The sequence below is a fragment of the Anas acuta genome, chromosome 16 (genome assembly GCF_963932015.1).
Source record: "Anas acuta chromosome 16, bAnaAcu1.1, whole genome shotgun sequence".
NCBI lineage: Eukaryota > Metazoa > Chordata > Aves > Anseriformes > Anatidae > Anas > Anas acuta.
Window position 1 is genome coordinate 2,328,520 of NC_088994.1, and position 24,765 is coordinate 2,353,284.

The window sequence follows — 24,765 nt, forward strand, 5'->3', positions numbered from 1 at the left end:
TTTAGGTGACCAAGGACTGGGCTAATTGTCTGTCTTACCTCAGGTGGGAGGCGGGAGCGTGTGCAACCTCCCTCGTCACCCTTCTCCTTCGTTCCCTGTCGCGATGTGCCCTGAAAACTGCAGCAATTCTCCCAGGATGAGAAGTGCTGCTGCTCTAGATCAGTCTGATATCAGTTAATAAAGCCCTGATTTCGGCATAGTGTGTTGGTTGCCCACAGGGGCAGCCTCTGTGAGGAGAGGTCAGGGCTGCCCCGGGCCTGCTCCCGCCGGCTCCTTACAGACCCGCGGCGCAACGCGGTCGAGCCCGTGAGGCAAGCTGGTGGCACCTCCGTGAAAACGCATTGAAGAAAAGAGCAAAACGGGTCAGGGCAGAGAGGAGTGAGGAGAAAAGTGCGAGAAACAGCCCTCCAAGCACACAGGTAGGTGAGGGAGCAGGGGGCGGCGCTGCAGGCGCCGTAGCAGGTTCCCCCGCAGCCTGTGGGGGCACCACGATGGGGCAGGGTCCCCTGACAGGAATTTAAAGCCCCAGAGAGGAGCCGTGCTCTCCAAGCGAGCTCGAGCCCGCAGGCACACAAAAACGTTCAACTGAAGTTAAAACTGAAAGAAACGTAGCAAAACCAATTGTTTCCTTTCCAATAATCTGCTTCTGACAAAATACAAAATCTTCCTTTTCTTCAACTAACTATAGAACAGCTAACATTAAAACTTACTCACCAGCAAGAAACACAGGCCTGTGTTAATATGGCCTGGGGGCTGCAGGACATGCCAGGGCTTTCCCCGCTACATAAACACTTTTACCACAAAGTTGTCAAGCATGTTGTTTCCAACATGTATGGTTTTTGCTGTAGTATTCACTACTACTTTCTAAATCTCTAACATCTCTGCAGTCCTGACGCTGAATCACTACTATCACAGGCAACTGGTAATGAGCCAGCTCAAGGGTTCCAAAGTGAGTTTTTAAGTTGGATTTAAAAGTAGGGGAAGAATAAAACAAAGCTCTTGACAGGCAGGACTGCTGCTGCAGAAGCATGGAATAGCGGCACCTGCCCTATCTGAGAACATCCACTGCTGGGGGAGAAACCAGACCAATTACCACACTTCTTGCACAGGTAAAGCACCCACAACAGAGCCGGCTGCCACAGCTCAACACATTGCTGCCATAGCAAATTGCCTAGTTCACATTTCTAAATCTGGTTTTAAGCAGAAGTTTTCTGTCCAACATTAACATACATGTTTTATTGTGCCTAGTGACAGTACACTGGTGCAGAAGTGTTTTTGTTTTTTTTTTTGAGGGTATGATGACTACTCAAGCTCCCCCTCTTATACTAAGCTGTCATGAAACTACGATACTGAAAGGACAGGAACTGAGTCAAAATTTTGTTAACACAACAAAGGGATGACACTAAATATGCAAGTGTCTGAACACCATAATAGTTCTCCGCTGGTAAAAAGGACTTACTGAATCTTTGATGTAACAGATGCTGTGATCTTTGTTGTCAGGTTTGAGCTGTCAGTAGAGCCAGGTATTCTCTAGTAGCATTTTCTTTTGAACTGTGGTAAGTCTTGGAGGCAGTTCATTTAACATTGTGATGAAATATAAAAGACATCAGTAAGCAGAGTGTGACTTTTTTTTTTTTTTTAAACACAATACAGTTCATCCTCAAACAGTTACCAGGATGCAGTACGTGCAGATTGGAAGAGAACTGAGCGTCAGTCTGGGTATTACTGCTTGCCAGAGCTCCTCCTCTGGAGTCATATCAAGTGACTTTCCTCCTCAAACATGTCCCCGTGAATACGACTGAAGCCTGCAGGTAAAATCCTTCTCCATTCATTTTACCCTGATTGATAGCTTTAGAGCCTTCCTTCACACAGCTTCGGCTGCTTTCCAGACCTTTAGTTTTCTCTTTTTTGTGTCTGCAACAGGAAGTTGCACTCAACTTTTTTACTGTATGTTTCTCTTAAAACTGACATCTTTGTGTTGTAATGAAGGAACCCCTGGGTATTAGTGACAAATTAGTCACTGGCTAAAGACTACTTTCTTTTCATTTCTATACCAGGTGGAAGATATTAAAATCTCAGGAGGAATTTCTCCCACTGTGCCACAATAAATCATCACACCTTTTTTTTTTAAAGTGTCCTAATTTTGCTACCTTTAAAACTCACAAATAAAGAATCCCACAACTTTGTTAATGTAGAATTAAAATAATCTTGTGAATTTGATAAAGAAGATATTATCATGAAGTATAAAGAACACATTTTGAATATTTATGTTAAAAATAAACATCTTTTAGAGGAGTTGCTCCCTCCCAAGAACAAAAAAAACCCTGCACCTACAATGGTTAGAAGTATCATCTTCAGAATGATGGAAAAAATCTTTTCCCTTTTTTGTTTAATTATCTAATGCAATAGGGAATAGAACTTTAAAAATCTACAGAAGATAACTGTAGTCTGTAAGGAAAGGCAAAAACTTGTGCTGACTATTCTTTGTTGAAGAACTTGTTAAGTAGCAGCCAAAATAGAGGAAAAAAAAAATCTTAAGTGTTAGGTTGCTGAAATCACAGGCCACTGAAATACAATACATAAATAAATAAAAATCACTGAAGGCAGAACTTTGCCTTTTAATTTTTTTTCCCTAGAAAGTGGTCAGAGTAATACTTTAATAGTGATGTGTTTATTAAAAATGCGTTATTTAAAATGTTAACCTCACAATTATGCAGACTGTGTCATTTCAGTGGAGTTTTCTTATTTATAACAGAAAAAAGACTTCTATAGTTTATAATTAATGCTGAATGCTACACAAGTGCCTTATTTAGGATTTCTGATTAAATAGCTTCACAATTATGTGCTCTTAATCATCAATTAAGCCACTTTTCCACATTATAGTAGGCCTATTAAATAACCCAGGCAGTGAAAGAGTTTCTTTTACAACTGAAAGGAACACTAGGACCAAGATGGAAATTCCGTCTGCCCCTACAGGGAAAGGCAGGCAGGAGATGTCTATCAATAAATACAGAACATTAAGTCTACACGCAATTGTCTCTTCCTCCATTAGCCATGAAAAAAAATGAGGAGCAGAAGATCAATTAAAAAGCAGAAATGTAAAACCAAAGCATTAAACACAACTAGATATTTAAAATCCCACAGTGCATCTTACAAGTGTGGTGCATCACTCCCCTGCTTCTCCTGGGGGAGTTCCATCTCTAATAATTACTTGCTGCCTGCTCACAAAGTTCAAGTTCAAAACAACATTCATTTTCCACTTCCTGTCCTAAACCAGGGTACAATGCTTCTGTGCATTGTTAAGCAACCATCACACTCCACCACAGACGCAGTTAAACCACTGTTGTGATTGAATAATCCTGATTTGTGGCAGCTTGGACTGGGGGAAGAAACAGCACTGAGCTTTAAGAAGGAAAACACCAGACTAACGTCAATGCATCTTATAGCAGTAGCACCCTTTATTACTTCAAAATTCTAAACAAGCATTGTCTCCACCCCCTACCTTGCAGGGGGGCATAAGTGGATTTTCAAAACTAATCTGCTCCAGAGGTTTTACTGGATCTCAAATATTTTACACAAGATTGCTTCCCTAGTCTCCCTCCCCAACCATTTCTCTTCCCCAAATTATATTCATCTGTTGCAGCAAACAGGAAGGATGGCTGCCAAACAAACAAAATCAAATCGTATGTTAAGGGTGAAATATGCCTTCCTTCAAATTACAACTTACAAATGTTCAGGTGCAGAGAGATTGAAGAAGGCAAAGTCATTTTAAGGAAAGACAGCAAAGGTCTGTTTAAGATTGTAGACAGAAGAGCCTTACATTCCTTTGTACACACAATTTACAGCATTGCTGAAAGATCCCGTAGTGTAGGTCTGAGACCTAAATTTGTCCTTTATTCAAAGAGAACTGAATTTTATTAAAAACAAGGTTCCTCTGAAGTAGATGTTTACACAACAGTCTACCAAGGCTAAACAGAATGAGGATCTTGATTATTTTATATCAAGAAATAAAACGAAAATTGGTGCCTGTCTTATTTTCCTGCTAGACTCCTAACTCCACCAATACGCCCCAGAGTATTTGGTCATAGAAGATGCTATGACCGAGTACTAAGTCAGACCACCACAACGGTCTTTCGGTGCAGGAGGTTACATCCACTGTTACTGCAGGGGCTGTGGTACCTCCTGCTGGAGCTTTACGGGCTTCCACTGGATTTGGATTTCTCAGCTTTTGCTAACTGCTGCTGAAGACCTTTGCCAAGTTGCAAGTAAAGTCTATGAGTGTGGATAGCACAGAGACATGGCAATTCCTGCTCCCGTTTTGCAAGACTCAGGCCCTGAAGAAGTCTGTTGGACTTGGACGGACAGTGGTTACGATACAAAACCATTTCTTTAAATGCATGTAAGCAAAAAGTATAAAAAATTTAAAACTGCTCCCTCTCAATGGGCGGTGCAATCCTTATTTAAATGAAATGACTGGAAACTGTAGTGAGAGCAGGACTGGATCTGACATATATTTGCCCATAGTTAAGCACAAGAAAGGAGATAATTTTGCAACAAGCATTAAAACTGACTGACTCCCAGTTCTGTATCTCAGTGGAGAGCAGGAGTGTCAATGTAACATTTACCAAATGTAAGCTAACAAAAAGCATACTTTAGGCAAACCAAGGTGCTTTATAAATTCAGAAAAGAAAGTGTTTCATAAAATCAAATAAATCCTTTTTAAAAAGTAAAATTTGGACACAGCCAATATAACATTCAAATGTTTTACTTACAAAAGTGTTACATTTCATTAAAAATGGTGCTTTTTAGTTTGTTAAAGGGTGGATAAACAATATCTTTTCAAATAAAAAGTATTGCTCAATTCTAAACAAAATTTTGAGTTGTTTCAGCCACAGAAACTGAAAAAAAAAACAACATGCATTTGCATAGCAGTACTTTAGCTTTGTAAACTGAAGTGAACATTTTCAACACTTACTGGAAGTGAAGTATTTTGTAAATACGTTTTGACTTGAGTTACAATCTTAAAGAATCATTAGGCAGTTACAATTAAATTCTAAAGATGGTAATCTAGCACAGAAGCACAGTTGCAAGGGGAATCAAAACTGGTGATAGAGATCTATATTCAAAACCGATTGGTTATTTCAAAGTAGTTGTAGGACAATTACATGGCAAAAAAGCTGAATCAAGCACGTCATCAAAAGACAATTCGCAGTAGATGCAAAACTTGCCTCTAAGACAGCTGATGAGCATCTCTGCATGGTGCACAGTCTAAGTTGTAAATAACTGGGGCCCTCAGAACGCTTTGCTTACTCAACCTATTTAAAAAAAAAAAAAAAAAAAAAAAATCAGATGCCTGCTCCACTTTTCCCTCACTGTTTCTTGTGGGTGCTTGAGTAATCCTAGAGGCATTTCCAGTTTTTAAGGCATTTGCTGAGTTTAAGAAAATTTCCCCACGTCCTCTTGCCTTTTGTTCAGAAATACATTGCTTTCTTACTCCAGTTAAGTTTCTCTGGTAAGTCTGCTCTTTTCAGCATAGAGTGAAGCATCAGTTCTCTGTGGGTTAACTAATTACTATCTGGACTGACTAGTCCCAAATAGTTCTTTTTCATCTAGGATTTTTATTTACTTATTTAGCTGGGCTGTTTTCCTCCTCAGAAGCAAGGATGACAAATGAGGATTTCTGCACCATGAAATCGAACGTCTAGAGAAAGGCACCAAAGAGCGTAAAAATATGTTTTCTTAAACCTGTCTGCACAGTTGAGAAGGGGCAATTAAATCTGGACCTACTTTAATTACCACAGCCCAGAAAAGTAGGAGCCCACTGCCGGAAATGGCCAGCAGAGATGAACCAGGTCTGCAGAGTGACTTGGCTCTGACCAGGTTTGTTGTCTGTAGCACTGGTTTATTTAAAAACATCCCCAAAGAAGTCTTTTATTGTTGAAACAATTCAAGACTTCAGTTTTGCTGAATTATTAGCTGGTGTTGCAGCAGTAGCAAGTTGAGCTTCTACTATGCATCAATTTCCTCTCAAAAAAGCAGAGGGGAGATGAATGACACTGGTATTTCACGCAGCACTCATGCAAAGACATGGATGTGAAAAAATCTTACGTTTGTAACCAAATACCTTAAACCTTCATTTCCTTAAGAGGAAGCCAGTTGGGAATAAGTTAGAAATGGACTATCATCGAGGAAGTTTCTAACATCTGAAAAACAAACTTCCATCAGTTCCTACCAAGCTCTGTCCATCAATAACAACCCCTTCACCTGCTTTTCAAATTGCTGAGGCCCAAATCATATCCAGACTCTCCCTGCCTCAATCCCATTTTCACTCTTTGTATTCAAACTGGCAGCAACAACAGAAGAAAAAACAGCAGTCTTTCAAACAACAAAATCCCACACCCCAGTGAAACATGCACTCTGGTTCTACAAAAAATGTCAGTCAACAAATAGGCACAAATTTCACAATGGCTGAGGTCATTCCCTTTAAGTCATTAGGGTTTGTGGGTGAGTTTTCCTGGTGGTTTTAACATTGGTTTCTGTGATTGCAGTTATGCTTATTTATGCATTTAGAGCATATGATCTAATACACTTAGGTTTAACTACTTCATTCTTTTGACATTCTTTCCAAATTATAAAAAGGATTCTTGGTGTTTTCACTGCCTTGGTAAAGAAACAAAATTGCTGTCCACATAATTTCTTAAAAATACAGAACAGAGTAAGTACTTGTTGAAAATAATTCAAAGAAAAAAAATCCTGCACCAGACATCTTCCCCCAACACAGCACTTATTTTTGTTTTCTCTCTAGCCACGAGAGAACCTAGTATTCTTTAGAAACAGAAGTTTTGCTGGCTCAAAAAAAAAAAAACAACCAAACAAACAAACAAACAAAAACTAAACACAAAAAGCCCCAACAACATTCTGCCCCTCAATGTATTTCATTTACAACAAGCAATGCAGAAGTTCAGTTTATTTTTTAAATCTATTTCTACTGTTTTGCTTTTTTAAAAAACTGCACGCTTCCAGTAAGTTTCATTCAAATTGCCTCTTCTATAGCCGCTTTGACCTCTGCTATAATGCTCATTTTATTCAATGCCTTTTTGTTATAATCTGTTAAGGGTCTTTCCTTGATAAAAATCATAGAGGTCAATTTTTCTAACCAAAATTTATAATCTTTTCCCTCCAAAGCAAAAAAAGACCAAACAACCCCCATCTAATTCAGGCTGGAGAAATTCACTAGCATGTCAAAAACATTCAGAAACATGTTTTTTTTTTGTTTGTTTGTTTTTAAACTTTGAAAAAGGATGTGCTTATCTCTCCCTCAGAATACTGTGTGCAGTACATGGCTGTTAGGTTGTATACATAAATAGCATTAAAATACTTTTTAAATAACCTTTTCAAACTCGAAGCTATGGTTATTTCTATACAAGATATTTCCAGCATCCCCAGTTATTAACGTTTCCAAGCACACTGCTAGTTAACAGAAGAAAGAACGGACAGCACCCAGCAAATCTTGTAGGAGACAGAAAGGGCCCATTCCTGCTCTGTCCCGTGCAGACGGAGGTACCAGCTCACCTCTTGGTTCTCAGCTCAGCGTCACCACCAGCTACAGCCATTTCAAGTCCGGCTGTGACCCAACCACACTGACAGTGACAAAAACGTTCTTCAACGGCACACAAAACATTCTGAATTTCTTAACACATCGGACCCCTTGTGTCTCCCTGTTTCTGTAAAATACCACAATTTACAGCCACACATTTTGAGGGCATCACCGCATTTTCCCAGGCTCCCCTTTCCTGTACTGCTCTTCCCTTTCTAAGCACCTTTCCTAATCGAACTCCAACTAAACCAATCCTTCACAAATTACAACAAAGCTTCCTTAAAATTCCTCATAAACCTTACCGCAGCCTTGCAGCATACTTCTGGCTTTCTGCAGAGCCTCTGCACATAAACACAAGGGAAAATACCTTAACATTCCACTAATGAAGTATTTTCCGGAGACAGCAGAGGTGACAAACAGAATGAGAGCAAAGCCAAGATGCCATCTCGACTTCAGGCAAACAACCTCTTCTGACCTCTGGCAGCTCCCACACACTATTAAACAAAACGTATTCTCTCCATGTTAATGAACCATGTACAATCTAAGAGATAACACTGATGTTAAATAAACATGTTTGTATGTGACTCCTAATGCTAGGACTTAAGCAGCTGCAGACAAAATTTTAAATGGGAAGGATTTTGCCCATGTAACTTTTTTCCTCTAATTTTACGTACTTTTAAAAATAATTCACATAGATACTTAAAGCCCAGCTAGGAAGAGTGGGTGAAAAGAAGCTTGACTATTTTAAATTAAATATTCACTCTGTGACACATTCACTGGAACTGTCTATGTGACGACAGTCGCTATTTTGGATCCAGTTTCCCTTTCACACCATTTTTAACTGTTAATCAGCGGCTTGCTGAAGAAGGAAACTTGGTCTAGTTTTATATGCTGCGATCACAAATATTTTGCAAGAGAACTGAGCAGTCCTATATCCTTATTCCCGTTCTCTCCTCCCTCCTGCTTCAACACTTCAGTAGCACCAAATCTACCTGCAAATGGCAACACCCCCAGGCCCCAAATGACACAACCACGATATGCAATTATTTGCATCCTAATTGAGGGGCTTATCCTCACCTGATTTAAACAGGTTGTTTGTTAAACATCCTTACTTGAGTTAAGATCTGCAAATAAAGATGAAGTATTGTTTTAAGAATTAGGCTGCCACGAACAATTGTTTTCTGATGAGACCTCGTAAAAACAAACCTAACCAGGATGGTCTCTCTGACTTTGCAGTAGAGAAGGGAGGGTGGGAAGAAGGGAAAGATTTGCTCAGTTCTCCTTGTTCATATCAAAGTGATTATTATGCCAAAAGGTTTGAGTGGTTATACTTTTAAAAACATACATACATCATATCGTATACTAAATTAATACACTGAAAGGGAGAATGCACCTAAACTTGAATGGCTGTACTTTTGCATGCGTCATTGCTTATAGCTCTGAACATATCTTTTGTTTTTCCTTGGTGTAACTATTTTTTGTCCTCTGTAGCACAAAGCCTTGAAATCTAATGAAAAGAACCGGATTGTTAGTCCAGCATTACTGCAGTGAATAATGTATATGCATACAGTAACCATCCATCAGAAATGGTAGTAGAAGTTTTCCCTGCTCAGTCTAAAAAATAAGCCCTCAATTTCTGGGACATATTTAAAATCATCACATTAAAACTGCAGAGTTCCATGGTTTATGAAAAGGATTGGAGTTTGCAACTTCACTTAACAATTCATCCCTAATAAAAGTTATTCCAGCTAGGCAAAATTAATTCAAAAATATTTTCCTGGCATTCTAAGAACTTTTGCTAGTTTTCACAAAAATTTAAAAGCATTTTTCACTGCACAAGTAATCTTAACAACCATTTCCACAGATTAAGTCTAACAACCTGTGAATTTATTGCAGAAGAAATTTACTGCAAGGAATAATTAGTCTTCAGCACTGTTCTTGCTTGCTCTCCAGCTGAAGACACCTTAAAGCCATCTGGTTACTGCAAAATTTGGCACAGAAGAAACAAATCTTACTGACGAGAATTATAGCTGAATTCAGAATAGCTGTTTTACTACTACACATCATAAATAACACTTAGGAAGACAGCAGAAAATTAAACTTCTTCAATTGTTTTCTTTATCAGCAGCATGCACACATGCACACTGACAAACAAATACAGCCACACTGCTTCGGCAGGACATCTTACAGTCTAAGTTAAAGATGCAATTTGTTTTTGCAGGATTAACAGTTAAGTTATTTAATTTTCAGGAAAAAATCTGCAGATGGCTGACATAATAAAAGGACAACAACACAGCAACTCATGAGATTTTTAAATGATATTCTGAGATCAAGTTCTTCATGTTGAATACGTGAGTTTAATCTTTTTGTATAATTAAGGTGCAACTGCACACATCATGTTGAATGTGGGACTTATTGTTGCAGGGAGAATTATCAGCAACATCTTTATTTCTCCCTAATGAAGCTTTTCTAATGAAATTTAAGACCGCCAAGGTTGCAAGATATTTGAAATCGGAGCCCATTTCAAGCATTTCAGCCAAATAATGGTGATAATATTAGCGAGTTGTGGGAATCAAGTCTCTGCACAGTACTTGTGCACAGTCACAAGAAAATGAGCTAAGGGGAGCGGGCTAAACAAAGCAAAGCAAAACAAAATGATGTGCCCCAAACCAAAAGAGTACGCTACTTGTTATTTAGCCAAATGTTTTGACCTGTTGGTGGGAATGTAGAAAAGGCATGAGAATTGTCTGGACGGTTTGACTCAATAACTTTACAATTTAACTCTGCATCGCACTGGAATATTATTTTTGGGGAGGAAAGAGATGCAAATTAGACTAATTAAATCAAATCATTTGCTACAGACTCATTTTAAGTGAATTTTCAAAGTATTTTTTTAAAGGTTTTGGGATGTTTCTAAAGCTACAAGCACTAATTATTTGCAAGGTAGCTGTACTTTACGTCTTTCTTATTTACATGCATAACATTTGAGGCCACACAATGCCTTAAATTCCAAAGCAGAAATAAAAATTTAGCTTTGTTCAATAACAGAAACAGTTTATTCAAACCAAAATGGACAAGGAGATGACTTATCCTGTATGCAGCTACATGTAACAAACAACAATGCAACGTGGACTGCAGGAAAAGCGCTAAGAAACATTACTTTTAATAGCGTAGAGAAGAATTAGCTTAAATCCATACTGTCATTTAGGGACCAGATCACCCTAAAACACACAGACATAGGCAGAAATTTCACATGCTTTCTAAATATACTGGGGGGCAAAAACTCTCAGTGGAGAGCACTGCAGAGGGAGGAAGCTCACAGCAAATTACTGAAGTACGCGAGAAAGATGAAACGATGAAATATCCCTGCCCTTACCACCGCTAAGGGATGTGCAAATCTGATGCTACGCTGCAAAAAAAGTCCTATTAATAAATTTGATGGAGGCCAATGAACTCTTTATTGGTTAACCGTATGCATTTTAACAATTAATATCTGATCCAACAGCACATACTACTATTTGAAACGCCTGAAAAGCGGTAGCAGACCATAAATAACTTCCTCCAGCGGCTCATCACGGCGCTCAGGCACAACTCAGCGCTCCCAAAACTTCACCCGAAAGCGCGCAAGCCGCGCTAGAAATTTTCCCCATTTGCGCGGCAGCCAAAGGAGCATTCAATAACTTTATTTCAGCGCGCACCTCAGCTCGCAAAACAGCCGCCCGAGGCAGGCGTTAGCGCTGCGCCCCAATTAACCCCGGCAATAAGCGCTGCTCGCAGCTGCGCATGCAGGACCCCGGCGCACCGCGGGGGCTCCGCGGGAGCGCAAAGCAGCGCCCTGCCCCGCGAGCACCACCAAGGCGGGCTTAGCGGAGCCCCCCCCTTGCCTCCCAGCCCCTCCGCGGGTGCTGAAGGAGGGCTGAAGCCGGTAAGGAGCCGCGCGGAGCGGCCGCCCCCCGCCGCCCCGACTCACCGGAGGCGCAGCGCGGAGGCGCAGCGCAGGATGCGCGCCCGCGGTGGGCGCAGCGAGCATGTGCGGGGCGGGCGCGCATGCCTGCGGAACGGGGCGGCGGCTCCGCACCCCGCGGTGCCCCCACCCCTCTTACCCCCCTTTACACTCCCTTACCTCCCCTTGCACCCCTTTCCTCCCCTAAGCCCCCTTCTCGCCGCGCACCGACCTGATGCTGGCCCCGCACCTACCGCACGCCTGGGGCTGCCCTCGGAGGTGTCCCGCTGCCCGGCACGGCACAGCACGGCTCGGCACGGCCCGGCCCGGCGGAGGAGGAGCCTCCCGCGGCTCCCGCACGCCGCGGGGCCCGGCCGGAGCGCGGGGACGCGCTGGCAGCCCCCCGCTGCTCCTGGCACGACCCTGCCCCGAGTGCCCAGCCCCGCTGCTTGGGCTGGGGGGGGACGTGTCCTCCTCGCCCCCCCTTGCTCCCTAAGGAGAGCCGCGCTGTGTTCTCCCAGGGCGGCAGGTACTGCCAGCCTGCGGGTTTGCGGTCGTACCTCCAGTTCTATCTCTGTCGCTGCTATCAATCCGCATGTAGCTGGAAGTTTTCAAGAGGGGGTCGTGGTTTGAAACTTGGATGCTTGAATGCTACCTTGGCTCTCCGCTTCCAGGAAAATAATCACTGCAGTCCTCGTGTTGCTGACCTCCAGTGACAATTTTTAAATAGCAATTTTAAAAGGAGCTGGGGGGATGCTTATTTTTCTTACGCATGCTCTACCACAGGGACGCAGGTCCTGCAGACCCTCAGGAATAGTCTCATTCAAGCATGCCAGCCCTCTGTACTCATGGACACACGGTGTCACAGCTCCTGACTCTCCAGGGGGTCAACAACCCCCACCCATGCAATCTGCTTCTACCTCTGACATCCTCAAAGGAACCAGACCAGATCTGTGTTCAAAGGGAAGTGCTCTGCCATCTCCTGTGGCAGCACAAAATCAGAGGCACCCTCCCACACCTCGAGGGGGGCTTCTGCTCCTGCCTGGTGGTGGGAGCCTCACCCGGGTGCATTCCAGAGCGTGGCCATGGGCACATCCAGAGGGCTCCCACCGCATGCACCTCCGTGTGCTTCACCTTGCCCACACAGCCTTGTCCCCACACATGGCACAGTACGGGTACTGCATGGCCGCCCCTTCCCACTGGCATACCTGCTCGCTGGGGAAGCAGCCTGGCCACTGCAGCATTGGGGTGTTTCTTTTCTGCGCCCTGCTCTTCCTCTTTATTCCCCCCTTTTCACCAATTTGAGGCAGCCTGCAGCTCTCCTCTTCCGTCTCTGCAGCACTGGCGAGGAGACCTGCAAGTCCTCGCCCCGACGGCTTTTATTACACCTAGCCCTTTCCTCAGGAAGGGGATATACCATGAACCGCAGTGGAAAAGCCAAAGGAGCACAAAGGGTGTTGAGTTCAGGGTTTGAACAAGCTGCAGCCCACTCATGGATTTAACTCAAAATTTTGACAATGGAACAAAAACATCATTGCAACGAGACAGCTGTTTTTACTATCAAAATCTCTCAGATCAGTTTGACTGCAAAGTGTGTTCCTACAATCCAAAGGAGACAAAGCTCCCCAGCATCAGTTCAGAGCTGGCAAGCGTCCTAGCATGAGCTACCTCCTGCCGGCCTAGAAAAACCAAAGCTCTTTCAGTTGTTATTCCCCATCAGTTCTCAGCACTAACCCCGTGATTTCCCCATGGATTATCTGCAGTTCTGAGTTTACACCGCTCTCACATGAAACTCGGAGAGATCGCTGCTTTGGGGGACTTCCTCGCTGCCTTTTTTGCTTGTAATCTTGGTTCTGGTGAGGAGTCTGTGAAGGACAAATAAACCTTTAGGTCTCTCAAGATCTGTCTTGAAAAAAAAAAATCCTTTCCTTTCTCCCCAATTCTGCCCACCCTGCCCAGAAAACAGATTGCCACATTAGCTGCTTTTGAAGCTGGTCTTAACAAGTAAGTTCATATATACTAATCATCTAGAAATGCCTTGCATGCAAAATTCACTCAACCCCTGATTTCACAACATATTTAAATATATGCTTAAGTTTTATGCATGTGAATAGTCCTACAAGAATCAATACAATTATTTACTTAAGTGCTTAAAGCCAGGCAAGTATTTAAGAATTAGTATTGTTTGTGGTAATGCCACAGAAAGCCAGTCAGAGACCAGGACCTCGTTGTTTGTACAGCACCCTGCACACAAAAAGACACTCCTTGTCCCTTTCAGCATAAGTAATTTCTGCAACTTGTGAATTGGTGCCAGAAACACCTTCCTGAGCTGGTGGGCAAACATTATTTGTCTACTCCAATATTCTTTCTATTTACTGAAAACATTGTATGCAATATTTAGAAAAGCAGATAAGGGCTCGCTGGAAAAAGGGTGCAAAGAGGAAGATAAAGGATATTTTTTCAATTAGGAATTTTAAGTATTTTCGTCATTGTTAGTAATCAGCAAAATACCTGTAGATCTTAAAAAGCAACTTAGACAGGTGGGGAAATGAGGTGGTTTCTGTGCCACAGATGGGATTATGGATTGGGGTACTCTCTGTGCTTATTCCCATGTATGATAAAATGAAAGAATAAAGGGAAACTGGAGAAAGCTCGGGTATTCACCAAATGGAAATGCTCCTGGACACCTGGCTGGGTGTCAGTGTCCTGGACAGACTGAGGAGCTAATGGTCCTCCTCGGGCACTCCAGGAACCCCAGCAGCGAGCCCTAATCCTTCCTTTAGGGGAAGGCAACAGGTCATGACGCTGCTTTCTGCCAGGGAAAGCTGCTTTCTGTGTCTACAAGATGCGGACTGCTTTGCCTGTAGTGCGAGAGAGCCCACAGCCCACCTCTGCCTTTCCTCTGAGGAGGCAAGGAGCTTCATCCCCAAGCGTAGGTACTACAGAAAACACATTTTCCTTCAAATATTTCCAGTTTCTGCTGTCCACCTCATAGTTGAAATGAACATAATTACAGCAGTACAAACAAGAATTGGGCCAATATTTTATTTTAGCAGCTTCTCTGACAATTAAGATCTCGTGCCACTCTCTGGTGCAAACCTAGGCGAGAAGCCCTCAAACAGAGGTACTGAGGCTTATTGGAGTGCTGGACATTGTTAACCCCAAGCACAGAAGCACTCGGATCAAACCTTGAGCATCACAAAGTTGTTTTACCAAGTGTAAGATTTTAAAAGCAACACATTTCGAGCTCTTACTAATTGTTCTCTGGTCCGAGGGTTCGTGTTTTCAATTCTTCTTTGCAACCACAATGCCAAGTAACTTACTTGTCTTCTAAAATTAAAACTGAGAATCTCACATGAAAACATGATGCCAGAGCTCAGGCTTTGTGAAGAGAAACCCTCAAATTTTAGAAGACTTTCAGTAAAATTGCGAAAGTTGGCAACCATAAGAATTTCCTAACACATTATTTTGTGGATTGCAGTGAAATTTCATTCTCAGGGCTAATGGTTGCTTCCTTTCTGGTAGATGCCCAGTATTGCTGCTGATGTTATTGTTAGAACATCATTACTTTTTGCAGTGCTTTAAAAACAGAGGAGAGGTACCCTGTCCTCAAGTAATTAGAGGATAAATAATGCAAGCTAGAGACTATTTTGAATCTTCTGTGCCATACAGCTAAACAGAATTAATTTTAGAAAGAGCTATTTCATATATTAGTGCTCAAACCTGTAAGGTACTACGGGTCTGGTCCTGGAAAGACTTTAAACATATTTAATTTTAATACTGCCAGACTGCCCTCTGTGCAATAAAGCACTTAATATGGGGCTGGCTATTCAATGGCAGTGGTATGTGAAGAGACTTAACAACGCTCCTCTTGGCTGCACTTCTGATGCCACAAGCTCTGTACCTTGTAGGAAGGATTCTTCTAGGGATGCACGAGAGCTGCATAAGGATCCCAGTGCTAACATCTCGCACTCAGCATTGTGAACCAGAGCTATTGACTGTGAGATTGGTTTTCTTATTCCTAAGAAACCCTTACTTGCAAAGTTGCAGCCCACGATGTTAAACAAGTTGTTAGTTGGGTCTTTAGTACTGATGATGAACCAATATGTGCTGTCTGACCTACTTCATCAACATTCAGAACATTTGTAACTGATAAACAAAGTGCATGTTAGCTATTAAAGCTCAAAATTAGGCAGGCAGTAAAAAGTAATCTGAGAGGAGGACTGTAGCTACTGATACTATTGAAGCTGGTCTTAAAACATATGGTTTCCAATCATTGACACAATGCACAAAAATAAAACCCTGCAACTGAGGAGTGCCTGATCTTTTCACCACTAAATGATCAAATGCGCCTGTTTGTTTTTCAGTTTTATGTCCCCTTCCTCTTTCTGGGTTTTAAAAGTGGAAGCTTGCTATTTTATATTAGCTGAAGATTTGGCCCTTTGTACCAGGTACAGATGGGCTTCATTAATCAATTTCCATTACTGGCTTGAAATGAAAAAAAAAAAAAAGAAAAAGAAAAAGATTTTTTTTTCTTTTTTTCTAAACCCTCCCACTATTTTGCTTGGAATTTCTCCTGTAGAAACAAAAGATCTCTACTCCATCCTTCCTGCTTCCTTCTGCTTTAGCAGAAAAATGATGTGTACTATGCAGACAATGAAATTTCACAGATAGCACACCCATTGAGAAAAAAAATTATATGTTGCAGGGTGGTTCTTTACTGTGGACACCCATTTCTGAGAACAGGAATAAGAACAACACCTCTGGCCACAAGTGACTAACAATAAGTTTGCTTGGAAAGGTATTGAAATGGAAAAGTTCTGGGAACATTTTGATTGTTTTCTCCATGAGTGTAAGAGCTCTTTAAATAGCAATCGGAGAATGAAATTCTTGCGTTGTGCTGCCTTCCTAGCTTGTGATGGAGCATTATATGCAAATCCTGCTGGCTTCCTGCTGACTCACTGCTGCACATGCGGTTACTAACCCTGTTCTCAATGGGGAAAAGGCCGTGGCTTTGCTGGTGGAAGGAATTATGGTCTGCAGTAGAAACTTGAAAACCTGACCTGGGACAGAGCTAGAGTAATATTTTAAAGATTTGATGTGTTATTTGAATTACCAGTAATAAAAAATCACTCAGAGTTTGGACACTGATCCATTGGGAGAGGAGGTAGAAAAGTGTGGGTTTTGGTGCTAGAGCAGAGCTGGAAAATTGTCAGTTTACAACTCTAATCAGTATGTGCATTACAAGTCGGATTAAGAAAACTTGTATTAATTTTTAATAAAAGAATGTTCCCTTTGAAAATAGGATGTGTTCGTGGTCCAAAAGGAAGACTCATGGTCAATTTATATGGCTGTGAGTGCACCGAGAATAAAAATGGAAGGCATTTGTGCAGTTTTCTCATGGGTTGTTTGTTTGTTTGTTGTTGGTTTGGGTTTGTTTTTTTTTTTTTGCACTTCAAGTGCAATATTTTGTAGATATCAGCTTCCTCCTTAGGGAGGACTTGTGAATTCCACAGACTGGCAAACCTACTCAGATTCTTGGCTGTTTCTTTATGACTAGAGCAGCATGCATGAAGCAAAATGTAATTCAGGGACACCACTGGAGTTGCCTCTGACCCACATAATGTTGCATCTGCCCACAGGTAGTTGATGTTACAGTAAGCCTAAACCAGCTAAATGTTGGGAGGGCTCCAGCTTAGGTACTGGCTACCAAAAAGTGTCAAAGTCCCTCAGCTGTTGCTGTGACAGCAGCACCACTGGTACAGAGAGGGTGAGTAGTTTTCTACAAGTTTTCCATTTAATCTGGCTGTTAGAACTGCCAAGTGTTTGGGAACTTCATTCACACGTGAATCAAAAGCCATCCTGCTTCCAACTTGACATCTGATTTTCACTGCAAGGAGGAGTTTGATTTTAGAACTCTGAATACAAGCACTCTGGAACTTTTTTAATGTGCCTGTCTGGTGGGAATAAAGACTTATTATTATGTACATTCAAGCTGATAATCAGAGACAAATGCTTCAATTTGTTATTTTAAACTTGGATAATGTTTACCTAAATTCTACCTACTTTTGTTCAAGAAATCTCATCTGGCTTTCTAAACTCTACTCATGTCTTAGCTAACTTCTAAGTCACATTGTACTTGATGGAAAAATGAGGGACAAATTCAGTTGTACTTTCAATGTAATTTAACTACAGCATAGAAACAGGCTTTCAAACCTTTCATCGAACTGATTTACGAGCGGAACTAAGGCTTGCTTAGTACAACATTTTCACAGTAAGGGTTACATTCCCACAAAAGGGAATGCTGTCAGGTAGAATGACCATGAGTCAATTCTGCCAAACTCATTTCTCTGTTCAGAAGTGACAATTTAGTTGTCTGAAAACTTCCTAATTAAAAAAATCGGTATTGAAAAAATGCTCCAAAATATGATGATTAAATCTTTTTAAACAAACTAAGAATACAGTAGGTGCATTTGCTATTTTCCCCACTGTTAGGATTGGTTGGACTTTCAAATTTGTTTTACAAACTAATGAAAGGGCAGAATGTTATATTCTGAAGAACTGGAAAGCACCAAAGGAAACATGCTTTTTGTGTGCAACTTAAACTATATTTAATGAATACAGGTGACTGCAAGCTGTGAAGATCTACCCCAAGTTAAAAGAGGGAATACTCTTTTCTAACTACCACGTAAATATAGTGAAATTTAAGAAACTCAGATCTAATCAGATAGTTCTAGGAAATCACCAATAGTCTGTTTTGTTTGTTTGTTTGTTTTTGTTTGTTTGTTTTTGTTTTGTTTTGTTTTTGAAACAATAGTTCACTTACTGTGATTGAGATCATTTGCATCTTGCTAATCCATATTAAAAGCAGGAATAAGCCACATCCTCAGTCTGTGAGACTGAGCGCTCAGTGCACCCATCCAATAACTCATTGGTCACCCTTTGGAAGTGTAAAGCAAGTAAATCAATATGATTTATAGTTTTGGGAACAATTCTCTGCAGATCAATTTACCTAGGATAATTCTTTTAAAAACTAACTCTGCTAAAATGTTTCCTTTTCATTCTGTGCTCAAGAAGATAATTTGACTAAAGTGTTCCCTTATGCTCCAAAAATGTGACTTCTTGTGATTTAATTTTTACTTTAAGCTTGCATGCACCTTTCTCTCACCACTGTACAATTGAGCAGTGGGTGCCCAGACAAGAGGCTGCACTTTTTACTCTTTCTTTAGCAGAAGGAGGGGACAGAAGTGTCTGTTGCACATGACACAGCCCCGCATTCACCCGGGAGATTTGCTCATCTGCTGCGTTAGAAGCAGAATAACTTCGGGCTTTCAAGAAGTTGCTCTAAGTTGTGGGAGGTAGTATGATAAGATCTCCATCTGGCTTGTGGCAATTTGAGTACTTCTACTGCCTTGTTTATACCATTTAAAATATATAATGAATACAATCTGCTCTCCCCAAAATTATATCACATGTAAGGCCTGTAAGTCTAGACTAAAAAGTTTCATAAGAGAACTTAGCACATTACCTCTCTGTAAATGTTAAATAAGTGTTCCTTGTAATGCTTTTTTCGGCTTCTATTACACCCAACAATCAGGTGGAGAAATAGTGGCAGCAGGGATGCCAAAGCAGCAGTGGAGATTCAGTCCAGTGGCCAAGCTTTCTCTTATTCCTTTGTGTTTTTTTGCTGGCTTTCCACTTCCTCCCCCAGATTGTCACAAAGTTCTGTATTCTTCAGGGAGCAGCAGGTGCCAACAGCTTCCTGAGGGAAGGTGACCCCGCATCCAAGTGTGACCCCAGCACAGGCAGCGATGGATGCTGGTAATGGAGTCCATTGAGACCCCAGGTACAAAGAGTGATGAACTTGGGCCTGGGTCCATCCAGGGAGCCCTACTAGGAGCAAAACAAGAAGAGAGAAAACAAGATTAGCTGCCTACAGCATAGGGTGAAGGTCTATCCAGGAGTCAGAGCTGCTCACAGAAACACCTACAGCTCAGGCAGGGGTAAGTGTCCTGGTGCTGAACTTAACTAGAGCTCGTGGGCGGTGGGCAGGAGGTGGGGTCCCATGTGAGACTGGTCGAGGGAATTAAGGCCTCTTGGTAAATTCAGGGCCCTGACAATATTTAGAAATAGGTGAGTTCCAACTTTGTCAGTTTGTTTGCTTGAGTTTGGTACAGGGCATGAGCAAACAAGTCAAGGTAAATGGGAGCTAACTGACAACTTAGGCTTGAGTCCAAATTCTCAGAAGAAGGTGGTTGTGCAACTGCAGCCTCAGCGTGAGCAGAGCCAGGGACCAGGCATGTGGCAGCTGGAGACCAGCTTTGTGCAAACCAAAGAAATGTCCCGCAATAACCTATGCAACTGTACACTGCAGGTACCTGCTATCTGGTCACCAACATTTTTCTGTGTTTTTTATGATTCTGGTGAATCTGCTAAATCTTGACATCAATTGAACTGGCTTTAAGGCTTACACTTATAGCTGAGATTCTACATTAAAGGTACAACAGTGTAGGGTAATTCTTTTTGAAGGGACCTACAAAGATCATCAAGTCCATATGAGAAGGCCCAGGTGGAAGAATTTGTTCCCTTAAGCTTCCAAATCTCTGTTTGCTGCGTAAAAACTCTGAGAAGACCCAACTCTTTTATGTTTCTCTAAAACATATTGAGGTTCCTTTATGTCAGATGCTTGCACTGGGTGAGATGGATCATTTTGCTGAAAAAATGTTGTGTGGTATCAGCATTGCTCTCTTAGAATGTGTTTATAGTAAGTGTTATCTGTTTATATGTATTTACACTTATTTTTTGTCTTTATGAGCTGATGGAAAATAATGTCTTGATTTGGGCAAAACTGCTTTTGCATTCAGACTTCGTGAACCCTTCCTCATTCATTTCAAACGTTGCCCATTTTAGCATCAATTTCCAGAGGCCTTGTATTCAAGTGCAATGCAGACCAGAAATACTGAGTACATTACAAGTAGCAGGTTACACTTCAAAACACTTGGTTCACAGTGTTCAAGGCCATTAATCATTTTTATTATTCTAAAGGACTGAAAGGGCTTAGAAACTTTGCCTAGGAAACAGTATAGATTCTTAACAGCTGCACTATGACTCCTGCTCACATTAGATTTTGGACAGACCATTGATTTTCAGTAAATGTTCTTGGCGGCCAGGAAGTGCTGAAACTGGCAAACTTTCTCCTGCAAACTTTTTTTTTTTTTTCTTCTGAAATGAAAAACATGCTGGTTTTTCTGACTTAGATCATCAGTATGGTCCCGCTTTACCACTACATCACACCACCATAAAACTGAAATATCAGGGGAATTTAGTTACAGACCAGACAAAGTCAAATTCATATCAGGGAGCATATATATTGTATTTAATTTAATTTAATTTAATTTTGTTGTATTTTATTTGAGTCTGTGGACATAGGCACTGTATAGGTAAACTTTTGCATATGTTTTTTCTTTGTTCTGACAACTGTTGGTAAGGAAGATAGTTGGTAGAATTTGTAAGTGAATTTAGATTTTCAGAACTGCAAAACATTGCACTTCTCTAAGTGTGTCCACAAGCTAACAAACAAAAGTATTGTTGTTACCTATGCAATTGTACGAATGCTAAAATTACATTTAATGTCTGTATACATTTTTGTATACTTATCTTGGCAAACAAATACACCAACTGCTGTATGGAAAGAGGACAGGATACCTTAACTGGGGTTTCTGTACTGGAAGTTCTGTGTTTCTGTTACTTGTAAACTGAAAAAAATACAGTCTCTATTTACATTTTTTCTTTTCATCCTTTTTACAAGTCTCATTGTTTTTTTGTTGAGGGAGAAAGTTAAGAAATTGGAAACCCTCCTGCTCTGCCGTCAGAGCTGCAAAACAAAAATGTTCAGTTGCTAAAACTTGAAACAATGTTCTGAAGGATGCGGTGTGAAGTAGCTGTATTTTGATATTTTCATTTGAACTAAAATGGAATTAGAGTTATACCATGTTTGAAAACATTTCTGGAAAAGAAAAAGAAATGGGCTGTCTTTGTACCTTCATTCCCCCCCCCCCCAAAAAAAAAAAAAAAAAAAAAAGATAATTGAGTATTACAGATTCCTCTAATAATGAAGAGTGCTTTATGCAAAAAAGAAAAAGTAGAAGCACTACAGGCTGGTAAGTGCAGTACTGCAGTCAAAGAAATAGAAATATTTTCTGTGATTGGCGTTTGCAGTCCAATGGAGATTTTTACGGAGCAAAAGTTTGGGGAAAAGTGAAGTCAAATGGAACATTTGATTTGTTTTTTCAAATATCCAATATAAAAAGAGCCCCGCTTTCTAGCTTTGTAAAAGCAAACTTACTGTTTGTCTCTGTTTGTTTTTGTTGATTTTAATGGTAGAATAAGTTTCTGGGTTTTGCTGCTTTCATAGGCTCAAAACCCCCATGTGCTGAATTAAACAAAAGCTCTCAAATCTCTCAAACTTCATAACTTTAAAAATTTCATGTTTTTTAAATTAATGTCACTATTTTGTGGTGGGGTGAAGGCCTACCCTATTATGATTTAGTAGACATGCCATTGACAGCTGCAGAAGGGTATCAGACAGCAAACCCCCTCAGTCTTATTTATAGAGCCCACAAGTTTTTCATCTCTGATTGGTATTTTTATTTCAGTAGCATTTGAGATCCCATTTTCCTGTACCTCCACATGAGAAAGCAGTGCCTGTCCTGAAGAACTGAGATTCTACCAGCAGACTGACCGATGGTGGTAGAGGGAATAGAAAGGCTCCGCTGTCCTCACTGCTCAGCTCCAGGTCCCCAACAGCAAATTGCATGTGCAGGATACAGGGTCCTGCAGATTTCCAACTTTTTAAATACAGTAATGCTTTGGGATGCTACCAAAAAATAATTTGATGTACAGTGCCACTTTGAATGTAAACTTGAGTCTGGACAATTTTCCCCCAAAGCATGTCCAACTTCCCAAACTGCTTTCTTTTGTTGCTTTTGGGATGAACTCGACTTTCATAGCAGAGAGCCCTCTCCTTTGTTTTCAAAGGCTTTTTCTGCCAAGCAAAGTAAGTGTATTTCTCAAGCACAGTCCTCTGAAGGCACTGAAGCATGTTGAATACAGAAGAGTAATTTGTTCCCTCAGGCTGTATATGTCTTGTATTAAAAATTACAAGATGAGAATCTATGGCTGTGCTGAGAGCACACACTGGATTTGTTGTATGGTGAGAAGAAAACAGGTTGTGGCTAATCTTGTTCATTTGTTGCAGATAAGAGAGGCACTATCCTTTCTGCTTTTTTTGTTTTCTTGGGTTGGGATCAAATCTCCGTCTGTCCATCAAAGGGAACAATTGTGTCTGAGTCAAGAGTGCTTTGATTAAAAATGATATGGTTGGAAACACCCTCTTTGCTGAGAAGAAGTGAATAAGGAAATGGCCCTCATGTGTAAGCTTCTGGGGAGAGACTGTCTGCTCAGCTCACAGGCCAGTCAAAATATGCTTTCTGGCAGCAAAATTAATAAATAGACGGGCTTCAATAGATGGAGATTCAAGGGCAAGAGATTAGTGTTGTTCTAAAATTCTTTCGGGTTGGAACTTAAGTCCAATTTTAATGAGGTCATAGTAGAAAATTAATTTATTTTCTATCTTCCAAACAATGTCTTCTTTGTTAAACAAAAAGATTGCAGAGGTGATTTATTTATTTATTTATTTATTTATTTATTTATTATTAGTATGTGCTTCAAATGTGGAAAAAGTGGCCCCTTTCATTTCCTGAATACAATCTTGTGATAACCTTAAGTGGACCACAGAAATATATTAATCTCATAACCTTAAGTGTTATGGAGAACTGAAAAACCTCTACACTTTGGCTTTCCTCTCTGTGGCTTGTCAAAAATGCTACAACGGGAGTTGTTTTGTAGTAAAAATACAAAAGTGCTGATTAACAGAGCCATGAGTATACAGGAACCTGTTGTGGAGCAGTCTCCACTGAAAGTGGTAGAAACTCCATCGCTCAGCTCCATCGCTCAAAACATCAAATGTTATGGCTATCGAGAGTTTCCCAGTACCAGTGTTTTTCATAACCTCCAGCTTCTGGAGCTGAATGAATTTGTCAACATTTCCATGTACCTTACATAAGCAAGCCCATAGCTGAGTTACAAGCTTCCCTACTCGTGGAGAAAAAACATAAACATGAAACTAAAGGATTCAAATGTTAGGAAATAGGAAGAACTATCCATTTGAGATTTAGCAGATCTGGCAGTTCTTTGTGTTCTGAACCTGCAAGTTTGCCCATACCTCAGCAAATAAAAGCAGTGGCTGGTATGTGTCTGTGATAAAGTGTCAGTTGTGAGAGGTGGCATGGGCATTCTGGGGTACTAACATCCCTTAAATGTTCTCTGCTTCTTTTCTGCCTGTCATTTATTGATAATCCATGGGCATTTGCTGTGTGTTTGTACAGAGCTGGTTGTGAGGCAGTGAGGGGTACTGTCCGAGTGCTCAATGAGTACCAAACTGCCTGGGCTTCTGGTCTGGGATCCACATGTGGGGCTTTGCTTTGGGTCTGTCACAACTGGGATGTGAATATCACCAACAATTGGGTTTATGAGTGCTTTCTGTGTTCTTGTTCCCCACATGAAGCGTGAGAGTCCTTCTCATCAGAATTAGGGTTTATTTGACAACACTGGACTTGGCAACACGGCCTCAAAGGAGCGGACAGCTCTCCGATGGCAAAGTCATGGCTGGCCAGGGGAAGAGCAGAGGTAATGATGTCTGCTGCCTCCTCACTAATACAGGCAAGTACACATCACATATACAAGTCTCAGATGGATTTCAGATGGAAATTCATTAAAGGCAAGACAGAAATTTGGAGTAAGAACGACGTGATAGAAGTGAGAGCATAACAATGATGCATTAAATTACTATGGTCAGGAAATGGCCTCTGTATTCAACAGGTCCGGAAAAATCCCATTCCGTGTCTCATTGCTGCAGACCTTATTGTGACTGATAATTTCCAGGAAAGGCAGAAACACGTGCAGCTCTGTTACTACAAGTACTTTTCAAGTGGCTTCAGAGATGCCTGGAGTTCGTTTACACACACCCTTCTACAGAATCCTCCCAGGATCTTGTGCCAGTGACCACATGTCCGGGGCACCATTAACTCTCTGGTGACTGTACCAAGCACCTCTTTTGCACTGAAAATGAAGGGTACGTCCTGTTAGAGCATTTCATGCAAATTGA